Source organism: Pleurodeles waltl, chromosome 4_1 (genome assembly GCF_031143425.1).
Source record: "Pleurodeles waltl isolate 20211129_DDA chromosome 4_1, aPleWal1.hap1.20221129, whole genome shotgun sequence".
NCBI classification, from domain to species: domain Eukaryota; kingdom Metazoa; phylum Chordata; class Amphibia; order Caudata; family Salamandridae; genus Pleurodeles; species Pleurodeles waltl.
This window is the reverse complement of record NC_090442.1, coordinates 382,319,667-382,337,282: the sequence shown is the minus strand read 5'-3', so window position 1 is coordinate 382,337,282 and position 17,616 is coordinate 382,319,667.

The following is a 17,616-nucleotide window of genomic DNA, read 5'->3' as shown; positions in this document are numbered from 1 at the left end:
TGTGTGTATTTCAAATTGTCCAATGTGGCTGTGTTTTGGAGCTGTGTGTGTACTTTGAGCGCGGCGGTGTGTACCGCCAATGGAATACCGCGGTTGAAACACCGCCGCGTGGATTCGTGGGTCAGAATGGCATGGGCGTGTTTGTGTTGGCGTGACGGTGGAGGTTTGGTCATCTCCAGTTTTCCGCGGCCCGCTGATGAGGCGGCCTTCCTTGGATGTCGGATTTTTGGCGGTTTCACAGTTGGTGGTCAGAATGACCGTGGCGGTTTACCGCGGCGGTAGAATGGCGGACTTCTGACCGGCGGTAAGGGCCTTTTACCGCCGAGGTCAGAATGACCCCCTTAGTTATTAATCCAGATAGACATACTTCATCTATGTGATAGATGACCAGTTTGGTGCCTCACATTGACTACATTTCCTGCATCTCAGTCTGTTAATGCAAAACTGGCACAGTCAATTAATATGCTGTAAAACATGTCATACACCAGTAAATAACGTAGAATGAAATGGAAACACAGTAAGGTACCACAGTGTACTCAGGATCCTAAACTCAAAACTCTCTTGCCACGTCAAAGGTATTATAATCAAGGCATATAAGTACTGAATCACCTACCAGGCAAATTCACATATATACATGTGAAATCTGAAAGTGCGGTATATAGGTCTATCGTATAAAATTAACTTCATCTTCAGCAGGTTGTCGCATATAAAAGCGTCCTACATTGCCATTCTTATGTACCAATCTAAGTTCAGCACAACACCTTGCCATACAAAAAGCATTAGCTGCTGTTTGCCAAAAAACTTTAGAACTATCCATGTCACATGTTGGAAATTCACTACATGTACTGAGCAAATAGATATGCTAAATTAAGTGAACAAATCAAAGAATGTGCCACTATCATGTAGCCAAGCACAGATATCATAGGTGACAAAAAGACAAATGTGTGTGTGTGTGAGTCTCAAGCATGTTGATACTGTCACAACCAACTTAGGGCTGAATATGCACTAGAGATTTTGATCATAAGTTTATATAATGAGTGCAAATAACATAGAGCTGTTAAGAATATTCCAAACTATGAATAGAAATCTACTGCCTAAATATGACAGCCAGCGTATAGAAGTGTCCTATGTCTCAGGACATTGCCAATATGTGTAATAATGACAGATAGAACTTGAAGATGCATGTGTAAAGCAATGGTCAACGGTATCTAACATATACCTGTTAAAATTGAAAGAAATGATTGCCAGCACACAAAACACACATGGTGAGTTATGTCTAAGTAACAATGTGGAAATTAATTTACTGTTGTCTTTTTGTACTTTTCAGTTGACCAAGGATAAGGGTTGCAGGCATGGCTCATGAACCCATTTACCAGTCCTCAAATGGAGGCTGAAAACTGATTTAACTCTGTACTCATCAAGGCAAGAAACATTGTAGAGAGGAGATTTGGTGTTCCAAAGTCCAGGTTACAATGCTTGGATATGTCAGGCAGAAGACTATCATACTCACCTCCTATGATCTATAAAATAATTCTGGTATGTGCAATATTGCACAATATTTGTTTTAAAACAAATGTCCTGTGGTACTATGAGCCACTAAATTCAGAGGAACTGGAAGAGGATGACGACAAAGACGAGGAGATACAACACACAATGGCAGGTTGGTTAAGAGGTGACCAAATTGTGGCAGAATTGTTTTCTTAATCATTAAAACATGATGATAATAGTGATGGAAATATGTCAACTTATTGACCAATAAATGTTTTTAACACATTCATTGTGTTGTTTTTGTGTGCATGCCATTGTAAAAATGTAGTCACTCACATCTTCTCAACTAGATGTAGGACTCAACATGCATGAATCATGTTGTCAGATTTGTTCATCAACATGGGGCCACACCTCCTAAGAACAAGAAATCAACTCAGCAAGTCCATTGGATGTAGTGTACTGCATGAAAGGGATGGGGCAGGATTGCCACATATCTACATAGAAATACACCTTTCCTGTACTCCAACGCTTAAGCATTGTAATGCAGCACAGCAAGCCGCCTTGCTGTGTTCTACAGCTGCAAAGTGTGTTTTGTATGGTAGTCAGTGTATGCTGGAACACAAATCTTTCAATAATTCAGTTTTTTAGGCAAGTTCTTCATTGTAATGTGTCTTACATAGGGACCAGCATGCAAAATGGCAGCATTTTGCAGGCGCAAATGTTGCAGCAGATATCATCACTGACCATGAGTGACAGTTGTCATCGACAATGGCCAAGTCACAGGTGTAGATGTTAAAATCTCATTTGTGAAGAAGGCATTCATGCATGGTTGGGGATCACAAAACACTACATATGTCACACTTTTCCTGAGCAGATTGATGCCAATACCACATCTGGCCGCAGCTGACCAAATACACATTTACGATGCTTGGCACAGCAATGCAAGGAGGCTTAAAGGCCTGTAGTAAACACAATAAATAGATGAAGTTGCAGTGAGTGGCATTAACCAGAGAAACAAGACAAAGGAGATGTCAGCCAACCATCACATCACCTCAGGAATGTAGAGATGGTCATTGTGTGAAGTGCCCATGTCAAATGTCAAGCACAAATGCATGTGTACTTACAAGATCTCATTGAACATGGAGCAATGGAGGTGTAGGGTATGATTTTCCCCTTATGGTAACAGTAGTGTACACCTACCATGAGTGCCGACCTGCATAGTTATGTGGCTCTCTAACTCTGCTATATTCACAAAGGGGTATATGGAATATGCATGTGTTCCATGATAGAACTGAGTCATAGAATGCAGTGTGCTTGGACCATGATGGCCGCCACACAACCACCTGCCCTCCTAGTATATATACACTACTGCCTTTTCTAGGAGTAAGACAGAGCTAAAAGTGGAGATGGCAGCATGCAGGGTAGTGAACGGTAGTAGTGTAAGTTACCATTCAACCCTAGTACAGTGCAGTGAGGCCTGCTGGCTCACACACCTCTTCAAACGTTTTGTTGCTGTCTGTTACACTCACATCTGCCCAACATCAGGTTGGTCAGGAAATGTGTGCATGACAAAATGTACAGAATGCATGTGCCTATGCAAGAAATATATTGCTCATGATTTGAAATGTTAAACAGTGTGCACATGGGTAATGAGGGTGTGATGGTAGTGTATGTTCTACGTAACACTAATACAGTTTAAAGGTAGTGTAGAACTAAACAGTGGGGTAAATTTACAAGTTTAGTTACACAGTGTAGCAAGTCATCTTGCTGTGCTGGCTGCACTACATGAGAGGGAAAGGGCAGGAATTTGCTGTATGTAAATTAATACAATGCATTCCTGTTTTGTCCCTTGTGCTGGTGCCATTTTGGCTGCCTTCTGCAAACACGGACATCGTTGCACCATGTTACAAGTGTGCCTGTGTTGCATAAAGGGTTGTTTTTATGAATGAGGGGTCACCTTCCAGCAAAAAACTAACCCTGAGAGTCACACTCCTCAATCTATGTGTGCTGCAGAGTGCAGCACACATTGAAGGATAAATAAATATATTGCTCCTTCTTATAACTCTCCTGGGAAGGTGTAGCTTTGTGGCCCATTACCAGGTTTACCAGGTCTGGTAAATCTGTAAATATGTCTAAAAACATGGAAGTTGCATGAGAACCACTGTTCAATGGCCATGGAATGCCTCCCTAGAGCAGAGTAAGGCAATGCTGTGATTTGTGCTGCATTGTTTTACATGAGATTTATGAAGCAACTCAAGGTTATTCAATGTGGCCTTGCGTGGCTTCATAAATATCATATTTGATTTGAGCACCATGCAACTTGAGCCATATATATAAATACACCCCTGAGTGCTGAAGTGGCTGAGCCACTACATTACATGGAGGACCTTGGCTACCTTTATGCCTAAAACATGGCTGCCTGATGAAAACATGAATATAATTGGAATTACACAAGATGGAGTTTGACAGTACAGCAATGCCGCAAGCATGGTGGGACTTACACTTGAGTATGGGGTAGCCAGCCTGTCCCTAAGTGTGTGTTGCATCAGTGACACATCGCAAGGAAGGGGACTCAACACATTGCATTTAGAGAGAGATTGGGCTGATTAGGGAATAAAAAGAGCAGGGCATAGGCCCCAGATTCAATATTACTGTTGGGGACATCCAGGTGTGTATCCTGTTAAAGCATGTGGAAACTGTTGTGTGAGCATTCTGCTCTTGATTCCTCACTTTTTGTTCTGCCATGCTGCCTGCTGGTCCCCTGCCTGGGTGATAAGGACTGCACATGCATCCCTTGAACCCAGAGTGGCTCCAATGTCAATCTGCATGGCCTCCTGTCATGAAGTCTCAGGGACATGAAAGACATCCTTCCACCCTGCTTCAGCTCCTGGACACTGTCATTTGTCAATTTTACCTGCCAAGTGGTGCCACCCCAGTCCTGGGCCAATTGAATTGGGCCTAAGGTGTTTGATCCAGCAGAAGCCACGCTTCCTCTGTAGATCCAGCGCATCAGCCCGGTGCACAGGTCAAAACCTTTGCATCACCCCTGTTGAGCATGTCTGAACCCGTGCATCACACAAGTTGCTTGGGTCAGAACCCACGTATCATCATCATTGTGCAGACCTGACTGTACTGCAGAAGTGCTACAGCATAGGGCATCAATCACGCAATGTCCATTTGGGTAGCAATGTGTTTTACACAAATATCGAAAACATGCTGGACACATCCCAGAAATTATGCAATGGGTGTGGCAGGCTACATACTAGGAAGAGTGAAAGTTAGTTTCACTTCCGCTTACATTGTGCTAGTTTTTGCTGGTTGCTGGTGGTGTTTGGAGCATGTCTATAGGATGATACATGATTTGGTCTCGGTGTCTGGTGTGTCCCTGTCTTGAGTAAATTATGTACCTTTCTATGTGTTTATAGTATACTGTATAAGTATTTGTCTTTGTATTTTCAAGAGTTTGAACATTTTGGGGCGTTCATATATTAGGTGTAGGCATTAGTTTAAGCGGTGTTTGTTTGGGGATTAGTTTGTTAGGGTCATGTCGGGAAAGAGTAGGGATATGAATATTCCAGAGGGAGAGCTGTGGGTACTCATATGGCTGATCATGCATTATCTTCCCCACATGGTGGCCTCTGGGGGTAGAGTCAGCCAGGGCTACCCTCCCCCCAGGAAAGAAAGGATCAGTGGTAGTGGGTGCGTTGGTACATCTACCTAGTTTTTGGATGGGATTGCACCATCTCCCAGCTCAAGCACCAGTGGGCTGGTGTTGTGGCACATGAGGCCAATCTGGTGGACATGCTGGGATTGGAGATCAGAGGCCCCACAGGTATGTATGTCTGTACCATCTTAATGGAGTAATGTTGCTATAGCAGTCATGCTAAACCTTTAAGGGGGCTGACTTTTAAATGTGGTAGTTTGAAATAGCATCATGCAACTTGCTTCATGTACAAAGCAAAAATCAAAGTGCTATTATTAAGCAACACAAGGCCACTCTGTGTGCCTCAGAGTGGTTACATAAATCCAGTGTAATGCAACACAATGCAATTACGGTGTTGCTATACCCTATCCCAGGGGGCGATCCTATGGGTGGTGGGTGGTTGTTCACATTGACCATGCATGGCTTTAGAAGCATTATCTGATTAAACATACGTGATTGACCACGGAATGCTTAAAAAATGCCAGACCTCCATAGGTGATGGGTAAGGAGGACATATATGCACACATTCCATTTCTGTAAAACTTTGTGCATTGAGCAGCCACATAGTCAGATAAAAATGCCTCAGAAAGTTATTTTTGTGCAGCAAGGTGGGCCTTACAAGACCAAACAATCCAAACCTGCTTACAAGGCATAAACCCTCGCACCATGTTGCAAGGTAGCATGCATTACTGCTATTCATCAATTTTTCGACCAGTGCTGTGAAAAGACTTATGTGGTCCCTACAATGTAACATAAGGTACCTGTCCTTTCCTATCACAGCCCTACTGTAGTCTGCCTAGGGCAAATGGGTTCACTCTTGTGTCATGGTGCAAGGGGGCCTGAGAGGATGCTGACCAGCAGTATTGAAAACATCACATCCTGAGGCATGATTCTGGCATATGATGTTAGATACCTCTGAGCTTCAACATCCAGGCAGCTCAGCCCTGCAAGCTGACTAGCATCCCATATTCATACAATGTATACATTTGTGTGTCAAGAGTGTTGAATATTCTACACACACTGGGATGGCATAGATTTTATTATGGATTTTGGACCCTGTGTAGCAGCACTACTTACAACACAATATTGAAATATTTGTCTAGTGGGTGGACATGTCCCATTTACCTGGGGGGAATTCAACACCTTCCGGGATCCCAATGTAAATGTAAGGAGTACATAAATGTAGCTTTGTGAAGTCTGTGCGTGATCCATAAACATTTTAACATTGTGATGTGTAGGGGGAGGTATCAATCACCTGCAACTAAATTACGATCAGTGTGCCAACACAACACAACTTGGCCAGAGAGTAATTTAGAATTGCCAAGGAGGCATATTAACGTGAATGCAGGGCCAATGTAGGCACGCCTATTGGGTTCATGCATTATTCCCATCTGTGATGATGTTAGCAAAACTATAGTCTTGATGTAGTTGGCACATGAACCATCTGGTGCTTACTCTGTTGATGTTCAGCACAATCACGTTAGGTTGAACCACTGTGAACAATTGGGTTGTTGGCTGACTGGAGTGTGAGCCCTGGTTGAGCAACAACCCTTGCAGGGTAAACAACAAAGAGTCACTAATTTAACCTGTGCTTCACCCTGGGTAGCTTGGCCCAAAAAGTTGTCAGGCAAAACTGAGAGGCAAAGTGTTAAGTATTTATGCAGTACACATACACCAATACAGTGGAAACACACCACAACACAACACAAATCCCAATTTATAAACAAACAGAGAAAATTGCAATTAATTATTTGACACCAAAACCATCAAAATCCAGTTCATAGAACTTGAGTTATGGATTTTAAAAGTTTAAGGTTCAAAATAGCAAGTCCTCAGTTTTGTAAAATGGCTGCCCAAGCACCTATAGCATCACAACCAAGGGTCCAGGAGTGGATGGAGACCTCTTGGGGGGGTTCAAGACTCACTCAGGCTAGGCCCAGGTGTGGGTTCAGGATGGTGGGAGCCTGTTATGTCCTCGTGGCTCTGAACAGGAGGCCAGCCAAACTAGCCCTTGGAGTCACTTCTGAAGTCCTGGGTGCAGGTGAAGGTGCAGGGCTGGCCTCTGAAGATTCAAGGCAGGCTCCGGGTAACAAAGCATTCCTTATATGTACAGCATCATTCTGGTAGAATGCACAGCAGGTCACAGCAGCAGGCAGTCCTCTAAGAGTCTTTCTGCAGGTCTAGTGAACTGAGGTGTAGGGCTGTGAGCCTTTTTCTACATACTGGTGCCCTGCTCCTAGAAGCTTAAAGAGGTTTTCAGAAATAATCTTTTAAGTTCCGGGAGTTTCGTGCCTCCCCTGCCCTGGCTTCTAGCTGGATGCACTGAAAATACAGGGTTGTTAAGCCTATATTGTATTGGCAGAGCACAGCCTGTTCAGGTGCATGTGGGGCTGTGCTTAGCTCTGCCACCCATTTATTCAGGCTCAGTTAATCCCACTATTGTGTGACTGTCTGAAGGGAATTCGCAAAGTCCTAACTGTCAGTTACACACACAGTCTTGTGACCTAAGACAGGCTACAGGCACAGAGGGCTAAAGGCAGTAGAATGCCAACTTTCTAAAAGTGACATTTTCAAACCTATAATGATAAATCCAACTTTACCATTAAAAAGGGTTTATCATTACCAGTTCATAGATACCAAACATGACATATCTACCACCTATGGTTTAGGAATTACAGCTTATTAAGTATAACAAAGATTCCACAATGTTATCCTTTTGGCGGGGTAGGGCTCACAGTAGTGTTTTTCTCTACTACAACATGGGAAACTAAAATAACTTGTCCTTCCTTTTAATCACATAGCACCCTGCCCTATGGGCTACCTAGGGCTTACCCTTAGGTGTCTTATTTGTAATAAAAGGGGAGTTTAAGACTTGGCAAGGGGTTTTAAATGCCAAGTCGACATAGCAGTGGGACACTACCTTCAGGCTACACTGGCAGGCCTGGGACATGCTTTAAAGTGCTACTTAAGTGGGTGGCACAATCAGTACTTGTAGCACTTAATTTACAGACCCCATGTATATATGGTATACCACACTACATATATGGTAAATTAAATATGTGAATCAGGTGTATGCCAATCAAACTTTATTTAGAGGAGTGAGCACAAGCACGTTAGCACTGGTTAGCAGTGGTAAAATGTACTGAGTCCCAAGACCAACAAGCAAAAATGGAGCAAAAAGTAGGAGAAGGAGAGCAACATGTTTGGGCCATTTCCTCCAAGCACAAACGGCACAAATGTATGAAACCATGTTTCCACAGGTGCAAGAGCAAAGTGGAATGACTATTGCTAAACTTTTCTGTGCACATTTCTGTTGCATATGTCCATATTTGAGAATGTAAACGGTGCTGATGAGATGCAAAAATAACCCTGATAGTGATACCAAGTGTTAACATGAAGGTGTAACGAAATCCGATCATTACAACAAGTGTGTCAATATTCCGTATGTATTGCTTCACTTTGCAGAATACTATGCTCATACATTCTGTATACATTTAACCTCTCCTGCTACATAACTCCAATGTTATTGGCTATAGGTGTGGGTAAAGATTCCTGCTGATCAACACTTCAATTGTTTAGTAACACACACCTGTCCCTGTACTTCTGTGTCATTTCAAAGGCCACTTTGTTTAAACATGGAGGACACTGTCAGCAGGGTAGCCATTACATTCTACCCATTTTTCCATTTATAGATGATGGGAATGTGGTAGTGACATGCCAAAGTGTATCCACATCATGATGTTGAGCCATGAATGAGAAATAAGACATGTCAACAAGTGTTTCTTTAAGGTTGGTTGAACATTTTCATTAGTGTAGTTAAATCATATTTTAGCTATTTTCTTTTTTTTACTTTATTTATACTTTTATGCAAACAAGTGAAGCAGTACAATGAGATCATGCATTTGCAGACTAATACAATCCAGATGTCATATTGTGTCCTCCTAATGGATAGACTTCACTCTCCAGGACTATTCGATGCAGAGACCGACAATCGTGCATGCTTATAACAGGCAAGCCCAACATTTACATATATCAATAACCATGTTCAATATGTCATTCAGGTTTCTCACCCTCCGGCTCCCCCGTCTCCTTCCCTATAAGGTATTGTTTGTATACATCCCAGAATTTCGCGGGCCTATTTGAAGGGGGAAGCAGCTCACTGTAATTATCTGTTTGCATGTTACAATATGCCATATCTCTGTGCCATTCATCCACTGTTAGGATCGGTCCACGGTCCCACCGCATGGCTACCCAGTGTTTAGCAAGCAACAACCCAATTCCCACCAATCTGCGAATAGCCCCGGGCAAATGGCCATCCCATCCCACAAGTGCCAAAAACGGTCCAGCATCGATTGGTTCCCCAACTATAGCCTCCAATTCGTTAATAACTGCCCTCCAGAAGCCTTGCACTCTCTCACATATCCAGGCCATATTCAGGAAATCATCTTGTTCCGCCCCACATCTAGGGCAGTTCACACTGTTGCACAGTCCATATCTATGGAGACAGTGTGGGGTATAATATATTGTGTTAAGGAATTTGAAGTGGATAAGTCGATGCCTACCATTCAAGGAAATGGAGCGTGTCTTAGCACAACAGTAACGCCACTGCATGTCCATAATCTGCACACCAAGATCTTTTTGCCACTCCAATCGGGCTTTTGATAGCTCGTGGGCCCGTGATTCCTGTATCTGTGCATAGAGGCGTGACACTAAATACCGCAAACAACTCCCCTGTAGGACCAAAGAAAGCGACATGACTTCGGGGGTTCCTGCATGTCTTCGCCTAAGAGCTGCGCCAGTGCGTGCCACGCCCTATGATATTGAAATTGATGTGGGGGGGGGTCGGCTCAACAGCCCCGCTCCTCACCAGCTCCCAGTGTTTCATTATGTTATTTTCAAATAAATCCCCCATAGTGTTGATGCCTAGTTCGCTCAGGGAGTGTATCAACTTACAATCACGCCAAAGTGGAAACCAGGTGCAACAACTCAACGGTACATGTGGAGAGTACAATAAGGCCAATCCCTGCCTATGCACGAGTTCCTGCCATGCTTTCTCCAATGAGTCTAGGGAGGCCAATACTTTATATCGCCTGCTCGGAGTGTGATACATCACGCCCCTCAATGGGACCGGCGAGGCCAGCTCTCTTTCTATTTTAAGGAATGGGATGTCCTCCGGTCCATGAAGCCAAGCCTGCGCCACCACAGCCCGGGCCGCCACACTATAGGTCTCCAGATCTGGGGCCCCCGGCCCGCCTAGTTCGTACAGTAAGGTTAGTATTTGCCACTGCACATGGGGTTGCTTGCCCGCCCAGGCTAGTCTTATCAGTAATGATCCTAATGTGGTGAAATATTTTCTGGGTAGCACCAATGGTATATTCTGGAAAAGGAACAGAAAACGTGGTAATACCACCATTTTCATCAACGCTGCTCGACCAAGCAAGGACAATGGGAGATGAACCCACCTCTCCACATCAGTCGCCAATTTTGCTATTGTTGCATCATAATTATCCGTTACAACATTATTAGGGTCAGTATGTACTTTAATTCCCAGATATCTAACTGACCCAGTCTCCCATCTAAGTGGGAAACCCACTTCTGTCTGCTTTGTGACTGGAGTCAGCGGAAACATCATTGACTTCCCACAGTTGACTTTAAGACCGGACAGTGTGCCATATCGCACTATTTCTTGGAGCATCGGGCGGCGTTGCGCCCTCGGTCTTTGAGATACAATAAGGTGTTGTCAGCGTATGCAGAGATCACAAGTGTATAATGTTGAAAATTAAGGCCAAGGTGCCCATGATATTCCCTCAAGGCACAAGCCAAAGGCTCCGCTGCCAGTGCGTATAATAGGGGGGAAAGCGGGCATCCCTGTCTGGTACCTCTGGTGATGTCGATCGCTTCCGTCACTGTGCCGTTAATCTGGACTGTGTCTCGGGGATCCCTATACAATGTGGCTATCAGGCGCAGAAACGTGTCCCCCACCCCGAACCGCCGCAGCGCAGCCCACAAGAAGTCCCACTCTACCGAGTCAAGCGCCTTTTCTACATCTAGAAAGACCGCCACGGCTTGTATATCGGAGTTAATGTTTTGCATAGTGACAAATAAGGTGCGTAGGTTCATAGTTAAATTACGGCCGGGGACAATCCCTGCTTGCTCTGGTTTAATCAGAAGAGGCAGCACCCTGGCCAGTCAGTCCACTAAAATTTTAGCATATATTTTGACATCTACATTCAACAGCGATAGTGGTCTATAGGAGGAGCATTGTTCAGGTGGTTTCCCTGGTTTAAGTAATGTGATTATCATAGCTTCCTGCATTGATGGAGGTATGCACCCGTCCACTACCAATTCATCAAACACTTCTTGTAGATGTGGGAGTATCAAAGTTTGAAATGCTTTGTGGAAATACACAGTCAGGCCATCGGGGCCAGGGGCCTGACCCTCAGCCATTCCCCCCAACACCTTCGCTATGTCACCCAGAGTAAATGGTTCCCCCAGAGCCTCTCTATCGACTTCCGACAGCCTCAGCAGTATAATGTGGGTGACATAGTCCCATATAGCATTTGGATCCGGATCACCTTTGGTAGTGTATAAGGTTTGATAATATTTGCGAAATCTAGTAGCTACCATTTCAGGGTCACCGATCACGCTACCATCAGCAGCTACCGCAGTGTTAATTAGATTGGCACTTCGACTGGGGCGGATCAAATTCGCTAGGACTCTGCCAGGTCTGTCGCCCTCCCCATACACTCGGGCAGCAGCATATTTCCCCATGTGTTGAAGCTCAGAGAGGGCAGTCTCTTGAAATTCTTGCAACTTTGCACGAAAATGACCTAAAATGTGTACATCCGCAGAGTCACGATGTTCCTGCTCTAGTTGGGATAGCTCTCCTTCTAGTAGTTGTAGTCGCCTTCGTATCGACCGAAGTACATCCGCATGTTTAGCCATAGTGATCTCTTATGTACACCTTAAATGTTTCCCAGACTGTGCTCACTTGGGCGACTGACACTTTATTGAGCTAGAAAAATTCCCTGATTGCATTGGCCAATTCCTCCCTGAATACGGTGTCTGTCAGTGAGTATGGAAGGAACCTCCATGAAAACGGTGGATGCAGTATAGGCCCCACTGTCAGTAGTATTGGGGCCAGTGAATGGTCTGAATAAGTACGAAGCCAAGGAGCTTCGGGTGTCACTCTGTGTAACAGGCTATGGGAGACTAACCACAGATCTATACATGTGTATAAGTCTGCTGAATAATGAGTATAGCTTCCTCTCTCTGGGTGTCTATCTCTCCAGACATCAACCAATCCCATATTAACCGCTATGTCTAGTATTGCGCATGCGGCAGCAGCCGGGCCTCTGGTCCTACCACCCGATCTATCTAGTGCGGGAGTTAGCGTGCAGTTAAAATCTCCACACAAAAGCTGTGGGAGGTCCCCCCATCTCATCGCCCGCGGCCCTACATCTCTGTAGAACTGAGGGTCATCGTAATTCGGCCCGTATATTCCTATTAGCAAAAAGGTTAAAGCTCTCCCCTTACACTGTGCCGCCACATATCATCCTCCAGGGTCTATTTCCACACCCCAAAGTCAATAGCAGATGCACGGGAGGCCCACAATAGGATCCCTCTAGAGTGAGTAGTATAACCTGCAGCCAAGAACTGCCCCTGCATTCTACGAGGAGTGAGCATAGGGCTATTCGGGGCTAAGTGTGTCTCCTGCAGAACCACAATATCAACCTTGTGTCGAAGCAAATATGCACATACCTTGCGAGTTTTATACGCATCGTTAAGACCCCTCACATTCCAAGTAACCAACCTAAGTCTATGAGGACAGTTTTGCGAATCAATAGTTGTATGTACTGGAGTCATCTAATACCACCAGTTGTTTTTCTTGATCTGACTGTGCTCGGTACTCGTCTGCACTTTATCTGCTTCACTATATATAACATTTCAAACATTACTGGTCCAACAACTTCCCGCACACCTACCCCCCTCCCACAATAGGCCGTTCCCCAACCTGCCCATCTAGTTCTTACCCCCAAAATCTTCCCTTCACCTACTCCAGTTAAAACAAACCCCAACAAAACTATAAGTGTATCACACATGAAAGCAGATATTGCTTCGCCTTAACAAATAAGTCAGTTGTCGGCTACCTGTAAATATTACCAACAGACCACTCCAATGCAGCGGAACATGAAAGTGTTCTAGTTCTAGTGTGTAGAGCGTGTGTGGCTAACCGCTACCACTAAATAACATCAAAACTATTATAATGGTTAAGTTCTCAGTGCAATAGGTTTATGTCTATAGCTAACCCACCGTTCACTGAGTGAGTGCTCTAATCAAATCTCAACAGCAATAATTATACAATCAGCCCATCAACATTGACTAATCATCCACCAAATCAGTTGCTGGAGCATTTCTCTTATCCGCAAGTTTACGATTCACAAACTGTTCCAGTTTTTTATGGTCAGTAAAAAATATTGTACTACCATCCACGTCCACTCTCAATTTGGCTGGGTATAACATTCTGTAGTCCAGTTGCAGTGCCCTCAGTTGCTTTTTCCCTGCTAGAAATTGCTTTCTTGCCTCCTGTACCTGCAGTGTGAAGTCCGGGTACAGCGAGAGGGACATCCCCTAGCATTGCAAAGTTTTTAGCTCTCGTGCCCGCCTCAGTGCAGCGTCCCGGTCCCTATTGTTTAGCAATCTCGCTATCACCGGACAAGGTGGAGCCCAAGGCGGGGGGCGAGTTGACAAGGATCTGTGTGCCCGTTTCACCACGAAGATCGCCGAAAAGGTGTCCCGACCCAGCAGCTGTATCAGCAGGTTTTCAATGAAGCTCTCCGTGTTTGCAATCGATGTGGACTCCGCAATACCCACAATACGAAGGTTGTTCCTTCGAGAGCGGGACTCCAAGTCGCCCATCTTGTGTTTTGAGAGTGCCCAGCTCTGTGCTAATCTTTAGTTGTCCAGTGGCGAGCGCTGTCTGTCCATCTTCCACAGTTGATACTCTTCTCTCCGTTTGGTCCAAATGCTCCACCTGCTTATCTAGCCGCTCCGACATTCTGTCCATGCGAGATGAAAGAGAGTCGATTTTACCATCTATTTGGGTTAAACTTTGTTGCATAGCCGCTAAAATATGCCGCAGGTCTTGATCCTCATGAGCAGGGACCTCCGAAGTCTTCTCCGGCTCAGTCTCTATGCCATCCCCGGCTTGGTTGACCGTTTTACGCCGCTCAAAGTGCAGCTTAGCCTGGGCCTTGTCGGCCTTCCCCCGCGTGTCAGTTTCTCCTCTGCGCGGCAAACCCACTGCTCACAGTAAGTTTAATTGTTGGGTTATTTCAATGCTGCAAGTACGGTGAACCCACCACAGCCAAGGGCAGTTCTGCGGGGCTCCCACCTCCGAATAGGGGTTCAGGCCAGGTTCCGTTTAAGTGAGGCGTGCCCCACCTCAACTAGCACCCCCCGCCGTCATCCGAGTGCGTGATTTCTGCGCCGGGTTTTGTAATAGTCAGAGTGCCCAGGCTCGCACTCACAGGGGCCCGTCTCCGTCCAAATCGAACTTTCCCCCCAAGACACTCCCGCAAGCACAGCAGTCTCACATTTGGTCAATGCTCATACTTATTTCAGCAGGCCAGTCCAGTCTGTCTCCGTCTCCATAGAGTGGAGGGTTTCTGCATCTAGTTCAGTTCTGCCGGCGCCTCACCTCGAGGTCCTCATCGCGGCCTCTACGCTCTTCTCCAAGCAACCGGCCTCTCTGCGGCGCGCCAATGCGCATGGGCGGCCTATCTCGGGGGCCTCTGTTGCTTTGCTGTTCTGTCCCGGAGGTATCCCCGGCCGCACCTCACCGCAGGTCCCGGGTGCAGTCAACCGCACCCCCAGTCGCCGCTGGATCTCACTTGCAGCGCTCAAGTGCATCCCAACACCGCCGCTCCCCGCTCAGGCTGTTTCTGCCCGGCCTCGGCTCACGCCCTCGTCGCTTCCGCTCGGCCTGGCAATCACTCCGGACCACGTCGGAGGCGCCTGACGGCCTCAAAGTTTCCTCCAGTTTATTGTGTAGTTAATGCCACTTAGAAAAACCTGCAACATCGGGTGTGGCCCGCAGGATTTTGTTCGGATCGTGTGGTAGCCGGCAGAGCTTCACTACAGTGCGTCCATCTTGTGGCTCAGCAAGCTCTGCCCCCCCCCTATTTTAGCTAAATTAACCTGAGGTTTGGCTGTTGTTATCTAGCATCAGGGGTGCCTGAGCTTCCCTAAGAGTAGACAATGTCATAACTATGTGAAATGGAATGATAGAGTAACAATTACACTGATGCTCTGGAGGCTGCAGTGATGTAGGATTGTTACTCTGTTTATTCATGGTGTACAAATCATTACCAGAGTGCCTCACTATTGCACATTGTGATTATTGTACCCAACAACATTATTGTACAGATGACTACTCCTTTATGCATACACACACTCCTGAGATCAATATACATATGTCATATGTGCGATGATGAATGCAGCCTAGGGAGAATGCGTGTACATAGAAGTAAATATATTAAGGTCATCATTGATCATTTTGTTCACTTATTCTAAGGATACCTCATATCCAATTGTCTTTTGAGATCTAATAAAACCATTATCACTTGGGAAGATGATACTAAATTCTTGCATACTTTATGAAGTGATATTGCCAAAATATAATTTTATAATTAAAGTGACATGTGGTGAGATTTAACCACATCCTATATCACTATAATATAGTAATGTTCACCAAATAAATCACTAATGCACCGCTTCAACATGGAAAAATATTGGATGTTAAAGTGTAAAGACATGAATATGGATTAGATTTGATTTGATAAGGTAATATCATTGGCTGTCATTGTACTAAAGTGTAATTGTATTACTTCATCATATCACCCATGGTAATAATTATAACATGGTGCTTCAATTCCATGAATCCCATGATAGATGTTTTTATCTTGATAATACATTCATGTTATTTAGAATAAAGTGCAATGTGCTAAAGTGCAACCGTGTTGTTCCATTATGTAATCCATGGCAGTAATTGAAATATGGTGATTCAATTCCGTGATTCACATAATAGATGTTTCTTATCGAATAATGAATTCATACTATTTAGAATAACAAGAGCTAAGATTTTCGTTGTTTATTAACGTATTCAGTTAAATGAAGTGGCTGATGTGAATTTTTTTTTTCACTAATTTTAAACAGGCATAATAATGATTTAACTCTACAAAGTGCAATGTGGCGAACTAATGTCAAATAAATACTAAAGTTCAATACATTCTTTTCAAAGTTCTCTGAGAAAGGCTTGATTTTCAAGATCATTAACTTAGAGGTGAGCAAAGGATGTTTTTATTGCAGTCACGTATTCAGTCTTCAGAAGGAAGTACTAGACATGTATATGTTTTTATCATGATGGTATTACATATACATTCCTTGATTTCTAATTTTAGATGACAGTGAAAGGAAGAATACTGGTTCAGCCATTTCCATAATTCAATTTTACATATTTATTTATACATACATACATGCAAACACACACACACATATATTTGTTTAGGATTACATCTATAGGTAGCATATGTTTAGGATGTGGTTGCTGTTTGTATTATACTGAGCTATGTGTATAAAGGGAGACGGGGTAATGTTTAACTTATCATATGTATACAGTACTTAAGACAGTTTAAGATAACTTAAGGTAGTCTAGGTTAGTGTTAAGGTTAGTTAGTGTAGGCTAGATAGGTGTAGGTAGTTTTGATAGTTTAGGTACATTAACATCTTTTCTTGTTTTACTATCTCACCATCATTTCATATTAGGGTTGGAACCAGTGAGTAAGTTGAGTTGAGTAGATGATATAGCAAATGACTGTCAGTCTTTGAAGGTATATGTTGCTTTGTTAGAGGACCATAGACAACTGTAAGTCTACCTCACCATTGAGTCACATATGGTCCTTCTTCCATACTTAAGACAGTACAAGTAGGCTTTATTTGGTGATCTTAGCACATCACATTTAGGCACATCACATTTAGGCCCATATTTATACTTTTTTAGCACCACATTTGTGCCACTTTTTGACTCAAAAATGGTGCAAACTGACAAAATACAATACTATTTTGCAAGCTTGCGCCGCTTTTGCATAAACAAATTACGCAAATGCGGCACAAAAAAAGTGTAAATATGGGCTTTAGTCTCCTACTGTAGCACTCTGTGTGAAAGTGATAAGGCAGGTATAGTTTGGATAGTCTTGTCACTACAGATTTGAGGTCTGTGGCTATGCTGGTACACACACTGGTGCCTGACATTACCACACAAACTCTTGCACCACTGTGCAAGGGGGTCATTATTGTTGTCTGGTTACTAATTGTTAATGTATTCACACCTGCCTGGAGAACATCCATCATCATTAGCATTGACT